Source organism: Lathyrus oleraceus, chromosome 6 (assembly GCF_024323335.1).
Source record: "Lathyrus oleraceus cultivar Zhongwan6 chromosome 6, CAAS_Psat_ZW6_1.0, whole genome shotgun sequence".
In the NCBI taxonomy this organism is placed as follows: domain Eukaryota; kingdom Viridiplantae; phylum Streptophyta; class Magnoliopsida; order Fabales; family Fabaceae; genus Lathyrus; species Lathyrus oleraceus.
The window spans coordinates 245,350,960-245,358,173 of NC_066584.1; the positions used below are offsets into that span (position 1 = coordinate 245,350,960).

Below are 7,214 nucleotides of genomic sequence, written 5' to 3' on the forward strand. Positions count from 1 at the left end.
TGTTTCCCTTTCTGCTGTCTTCCTTTATGATGTTGTGACATATGATGTGACATCTTTGGTTTGCTACCAGTGTGACTGGACTCAGGTTTGGATTCATTGAACCCAATGCCAGACTTGTCTCCTTCCATTTGTCCAGTCTGGAGAATTTTGTCTAAGGTGTCAAATCCATTGTTTAGCATTCTGACATACTTTGTCATGTCATCCAGTTTGGAATTCAAGAACACTACTTCAGTCTTTAACTTAGAGATGGTTTCCAAGTGTTCTGCCTTTTCATTCTCCGGTTGTGTTATCACTTTCTTCTGACTTTCAACTTGTTGACACACTTCTTCACTTCTGTGACACAACTTTCTGTAGGTAGTGGCTAACTCATCAAAGGTTACTTCATCATCACTTGAGTCTTCATCAGAACCCCATCTTCCAGTCAAGGCAGTCACAAGATTTGCAGACTCTTCTGTTTCACTTTCATCAGACCAAGTAGCAGCAAGACTCTTCTTCTATTTCTTGAGGTAGGTTCCACATTCAACTCTAATGTGTCCATACCCATCACATTCATGACACTTAACTCCTTTTCCTTCTTTGGACTTTTCATCAGATCTTGTTCTTCTTCCAGTATTATTGGACTTACTGATGTCATATGAGATGTTCTTGATATTATACTTAGACCTTACATCCATCTTTTTCAGAAGTTTGTTGAACTGTCTTCCCAGTAATGCTACATCATTTGCCAGATCTTCATCAGTATCTTGACCACCTTCTTCCTCTTTCTCTTCAATGTTTGACATGAAGGTTATGCTTTTGACTTTCTTTTCATATCCATCACACATTCCCATCTCAAATGTTTGGAGGGATCCAATTATCTCATCAACTCTCATATTGGAAATGTCTTGAGACTCTTCAATGACTGTCACTTTCATGGCAAATCTCTTAGGAAGTGACCTGAGTATTTTCCTCACTAGTTTTTCATCTGACATCTTCTCACCAAGGGCTCCTGAGGCATTAGCAATTTCAAGGATATTCATATGAAATTCATAAATATTTTCATCTTCTTTCATCCTCAAATTTTCAAACTCGGTAGTGAGCAGCTGCAGTCTAGACATCTTCACTCTAGAGGTGCCTTCATGAGTGGTTTTGAGAATGTTCCAAGCATCTTTAGCCACCTCACAGTTGTTTACCAATCTGAAGATGTTCTTATCTACTCCATTGAATATAGCATTCAATGCTTTAGAGTTCCCAAGGGCTAGATCGTCCTCCTCCTTGGTCCATTGTTCCTCAGGCTTCTTATCAGTTGTAGCTTCTCCTTCCTTAGTAATAACTGGATGTTCCCAGCCTGTTAAAACAGCCTTCCAAGCCTTATTATCCAAAGATTTTAGGAAGGCTATCATTTGAGGTTTCCAGTAGTCATAGTTGGATCCATCCAGAATAGGTGGTATGTGAACAGATCCTTCGTCTCTATCCATAGTACCAGAAAGTAATGTCCCTAGATCTCACCCAGAACCAGAGCAGGATGTCTGCTCTGATACCAATTGAAATTATGGTATCAGATATGAGATGTCGAAGGTAATGTCACGACACTAATATCTGAACAACACAAATAGGATAAAAGATAAAGAACAGTAATGCAAGAGACACAAGCAATTGTTAACCCAGTTCGGTGCAAACTCACCTACGTCTGGGGGCTACCAAGGCAGGAAGGAAATCCACTAAACATAATTAGTTCAAAGACTCTCAGTAAACAACTTCAAGTTACAGTCTTTTCACCTAATCTCTACCTGTGTAACTTCTACCTAAGAACTCTTAGATATGAGATCCTACTCACTCCCCCTCAATCACAGCAGTGATATAAAACAAGAATTACAATGAAAAGAAGACACTCTTCAAAGACACATACTTGATCTTGCTTAAAAGCTTCAATCAAGTAAACACACACTCATGCTTCAAAGGTTAGAGTGGACAAATTACAACTCAAAAATCAGACCAATTCAATCATCTATGGATGAATGAATGACTTACAATACACACGACCACACAAGACTAAAAACCCTTATTCTCTCTCAATATTTCATTTGTTATTTCTTGTGTATAAAACCAGATATTCCATGTCCTATTTATAGAATCGTTTGGCTGGGCTTGGACGTCACAAACCCTAAAACTATTTTCCATTCATATCTTCTCATGACAACTGATTATATCTTGTTGGAAAATAAGTCAATTTGGTTGTAATTACTGATTGAATAGCGTGTTTAATCAACTCTTCAATCATACATAGATTAGCATAAAAAACGCAATCACACAATACATAACATTCAGACTGAATGTTCTGTATACAGATGTCATGACATCGGGTCTGACATCTCAGTAAAATCCTGCATATTCACATTTTAAACATCCTGCAGGTATATGTTATCTTATGTCAAGACAACACTTGTGACAACTTGTGAACACTCTAAGTTTTATCAAAATTGCTGCCAACACTTAGAACCAACAGATCCTCACTCAATTAGTTGTTAACTTTGTCAAGTTAGTTATTAGTGAGCTGTTAGATGATTCATGTTAGTTAGAGGTTGAACCCTGATAGAGTTAGTTAGGTATTTTGAAAAAGTCTGTATTTGCAAGTGGTTGAATATTATTAGCAGTGAAACTTTATGTCAGCGTGAATAGGATAAATCCAACAACCAAGAGTATTGTCGTTATCTTCATGAATTATATACCTCCTTCTCAGACCAGGAATAAGAGCATCCATTATCATCACCGGTAGAACCTCTGTAGGTTTAAACATGATATGTGCAGGGTAATTGAGAAAAATCGAAGAACCTTTGGTTAGGACATGTGAACCAGTGAGTACAACAAAAAGCTTATCACGTTTTCCATGGGTTCACCACTTGCTTGCTTGTGAGACCTTGAAGGTAAATCAGAAACAGGAAAACAGACCCTTGAACAAACGTGAAATACCAACCATAGCTGGAATGAAGCCTGTTATATTTGATGTCCTTGTTATGTCGTGAACGTGCGACAGGTCTTAGATTGAACATTATGGATAAGGGTTGATTTGCTTGACGTTATGCTAATTAGAATCATGTTAGCAACTGACTTCTGTTGTGCTACTGATGTTAATAGTGATATACTTGCAATGTGTTAATTGGAGAAATTATGAAGGTTAAATGTTTTGTGTTTTTGTTTACATTGGCTTGGCAGGTTAAACCAAGCAAACTCATAGCATGAGTGCGTAGGAGGATCTATTGGACGATCAATGTTAATCGAGCTACAAAGTCTGCTTGTCGAAAAAACGGAATTCTGCTAATGATTAGTTAACAGTGAAGTGTCGAAACGGACCGGTGAACCCGTCCTATTGATGCAACCTATCATCTGAATTTTGTATAGGTTGATAAATTCTGTCATGATTCTGTTTCTCTCATTTTACACAGGATTTTGTTGAAATGCTTTGTGATATGTTCGCCACTGCTATGATGCCGTGTAGCTGCTTAACATAACACCGGTAACAAATGTCTTTAGGTTTTCCACTGTTTGGTAGTGTGGTTCAGACTCTTCCTCAGCATTTGGAAAACTTCAACAGGCACACATCGTCTCTACTGCTGGTGTGATGCAGAAGCAGGTACAACCCTTACCTCACGTTTCTAGCAGATACCTTGCCGAATATCCCTTGGATAACTGAGATCGACTCAGAATTTTGTAAATGAAACTGTCGAGAATTGTCACTCAATGAAGACATGATTTTTGACTGTGGTGATGCTTTTGATCCTGCAGGTTTATTATCGTAAGGAATTCCATCAACAGGCCCTCCAACATGCATGCGAGCACTTTATCGCTCAAGTCCTCCTGAGGCGTAATATCAACCAGGAAATCAAAAGGATCAGTTCTGGGGATGGTTGCCGCAATATCAATATTTTGGAGTGTTCGCCGTTTGTTCTCTTCAGTATGAGTCCAAGAATGCAGAATTTTGCACACCTTTGCGAATACAATCGGCGCCTCAACTGATACCGTATTCTCATCTTCATCCACCTTCATAATTTTCTTGATCCTTGCCAAGGGAAGGCCATGGTTTTTGAAATCGGTTACCATCTCAATTCCTTGGTATTGGTTTCTCCAAAAAGGGTTGGGGTTGTTATTGTCGCCGTAGAACCTGTGACGGTGAGTTTATCATGACTTATTGTTAGGCTTGAAAGGGTTCAGGTTATGTTTGTAATTCTGTTAGAAACTTGGAGTGAGTTAGATCGTTGCTGGACTTGACTAATGATGCTAATTTGATTTTACATTTCAATCTGTTTAGGAGACAGCCCTATGAATCTAACAGTACTCTTGCTCCTGCCTTCGTCAATTACAGTACGAGTTTTATTCCGGAAATCCTCTCCGCATTGGCGTTGCAAGTCAATTCGTGACAGAAGGAGTTGACAATGCAAGTGGTTCGTGAAGCTTCAGATTGGGCACTTGAGGTCGACTTCACTATCCATTGTGAAGGCACATGAATTTATGCATTCAACTGCTCTTTCCATAAGTTTAACAGCCCTCTCCTTTATTTTGGATTGCCAATTGATTAAATGAAACGTTCATCTCGTGACTAGCCACTGCAGGTGAAAAATGAAAGGGCCTTGGTGTAGAGTTTGCAGTACGAGAACCTACTGAACCAGTAACTCTGCTAGACTTTGTTAACCCCTCCCAACCCAAGTTTGATGAAGGCTAATAAAAATGACTCAGTTCAGCTGCTGTAGGATTCTGTTATATGGTAAGTTAGTCACTATTCTTGTTCGCTTGTTGGTTAATTGGAACGTGGCCTTTTTTGCTGTGAATCGGCTGTGCAAATGCGTAGTTGGATTTATCATATAGGGTGGTTAATATCAGTCGAAATTCTAGGCTGAAATTAGTTGGTATGTAGCATTGTTTGCCGTGAGTTTGGTTTAGAGCTAACAAGGTATGAGTCAGTTGTTAAAAATAAGGGAATTCTGCTAATTATACAATTAACAATGAAGAGCTAACATGGGACAATGCACTCAACCTATTAAGGCAACTTACTATCTGAATTCTCTACAAATTGGTTACCTCTACTTATTCGGTACCGATGATATGCCATGATTTAGTGAAATCAATCCTTAATCGTGTCATGACAAAATGCAGGTGAATCGATGATTGGTGATTGATGCTCTGCAGTTGGCTTAAATATGGGGAAGCTCCTATTTCACAGATGGACCTCATGGATGAAAAATCCAACCCCGTATGCTGGATTTCCATGATAACCTTGGCGGTCTGTTGTTGTGACGGATGTTGTCATGTTCTATCATGGCCCTGTTATGCTGCTATGCTGTGATGAATGGAATGTTTGCATTGTTATGTTGGTTTTCTTAATCGCGAATGAAGTTATACAGGTGAAACTTGCTGGATGCACGCGGGATTTCACTTGGTTTTTTGTGGCATCTTGGAGAACGTGTAAATGAAATTAGAGTATTCCTGCAAAGCTTTTGTTTCGGTTGCATTGCCGACGGTGGTACTGTTGATGTTTCTGATGATGCTTTTCAGTTGTGTATTGCTGTGAGTTCATATTGATGTTGTTTTATTGCAGTGTTGGCATGTTGTAATCTTGTGTGTCAGCAGCACCTTCAGCAATGTGAGCAATGGAGGACAGGAGTGACGACGTGGAGCTCGAAATCAGATTTAACCTCGACGACGTTTGCAAGTTACTCTGCAATATATTTGACATGGGGTCTCCAACCATATTCCTGTAGTCTCCGTAAGCACGAAGGGATTGATGTGTTGACGGGCGTAAAGATGTAGGCAGGTCTTTCTTGGTTTTTCTTCTTGAACTCTTAATGCCGAATCGAAAGAATAAACTCTTAGTGGTTGTGTCAACCATTCAAGAGGAAGCGTTTACGTAGACAGGTTGGTCATTTCCAGTCCATGCCAGATCTATTTCTCAGAAAGATTGGATTCCTTAGATGGTACACAGTTCAGATAATGCATTGTTGGAAACAAATTCACCATCAGAATGTGGTTCTTCCCTATCCGGATAACATGCAGATGCTTCAGAAACATGACAAGACTCCATCTGGCCATCTGGCTCCACAAGCTTGTGACTTTCACGAGACTCGTGCAATTTTGAAGGCTGAGAATTATTTTGCTCCAGCCAAGAGTTGAAACTTTGATCCTCATGAAGTGAGTTAACACTAAACTCACTATTAACATCAGCAAATGAATCTCTTCCTTGTTGTTCATGCCGTATGAAATTGCATCTGCAGTGGGTTCCTTGATGTTTCTCTGGATGTTAAAACCGGCAATTCAAACAGCGTCTGTTGTTGCCTTATTATTCTGAATATGAACCTTTGTCTGCTTTAGCTTACCAATTTGCACCGGCTTTGTTTGCAGGTGGTTGAATCAGGTGCAACTAGTTCAATTTGCTACAGGTGGATTGTCTCCGACTTAAGGCCGCTTATTCCGCATCAATGGCTGTAGACGATGAAGGTAAGCCGGATGCCGACCATCGACGTTCTTCTCAACCGTCTTTAGGAACTTCCTGAAGAGGGAATGAACTTATGCGCTTCTTTCTAACCGAGGCGCTTACGCGGTGACGCAGTCATGGTGTTCATCATTTATGGCAATGCTGATGCCTTCCTTGGAGACTTGCACATGCGCACGATCTTCCCGACATAAGAAGGGGGGAGTTACTGTACGAGACAACAATATTAGCAGTACCTTCATTCTTGTAAACCCCGTCTCACCAGCCACTCATCCTGCATGTCGTACTGCACAAAGCCTTAAAAATAGTACATTCATGATGTAATGAGCAGTTTTGGATCTTGTGGTTTTGAATATTGTACCGATTCCTTTTCTGTCACTTGGAAATACTAATGCCTCATGCTTGGTTTTATAGTTGGAACGATTGTATTTGGAGTGATCTCAAACTAGAATCCATTCGTATGGTTAAAAATGGAATGTATTGTAGTGGTTTATGTATGATTTATGGTTAGGGGGTTGACTTTGGTCAACTGGTTGACCAAAAAGTCAACAGTTGACCAAAAGTCAACAATTGTAGTAAAAAGGTGTGTGTTCTTATGGACAACCGGATGTGTAAGTGAATCGAACTGGGTGAATACCAAACGAGAGATATAGCATGACCATGCAAAGCCTCAAGTGGATCTCAATCAATGAATCGAGACCATGAATCTTCTAAGCCCACAGACCATCCAAACGAATCAGATGAAACTTCTATC

The 7,214-nt window shown here is 39.8% G+C and overlaps 1 long non-coding RNA gene across 7 annotated transcripts; it reads left to right on the forward strand.

Moving 5' to 3' along the window:
• Positions 1-2,506: 2,506 nt before the first annotated feature.
• On the forward strand, positions 2,507-6,875 carry LOC127097321 (uncharacterized). Of its 7 annotated transcripts, none has more exons than XR_007792996.1 (8): positions 2,507-3,075; positions 3,193-3,610; positions 3,763-4,146; positions 4,286-4,448; positions 4,587-4,738; positions 5,128-5,494; positions 5,570-6,159; positions 6,370-6,875. It is a non-coding gene; the product is annotated as an uncharacterized LOC127097321 (long non-coding RNA). The 7 variants fall into 7 exon arrangements; XR_007792995.1 differs by having other exon boundaries at positions 3,193-3,378; positions 3,511-3,610; positions 4,286-4,738; XR_007792994.1 differs by having other exon boundaries at positions 2,508-3,075; positions 4,578-4,738.
• The last annotated feature ends 339 nt before the right edge of the window (positions 6,876-7,214 follow it).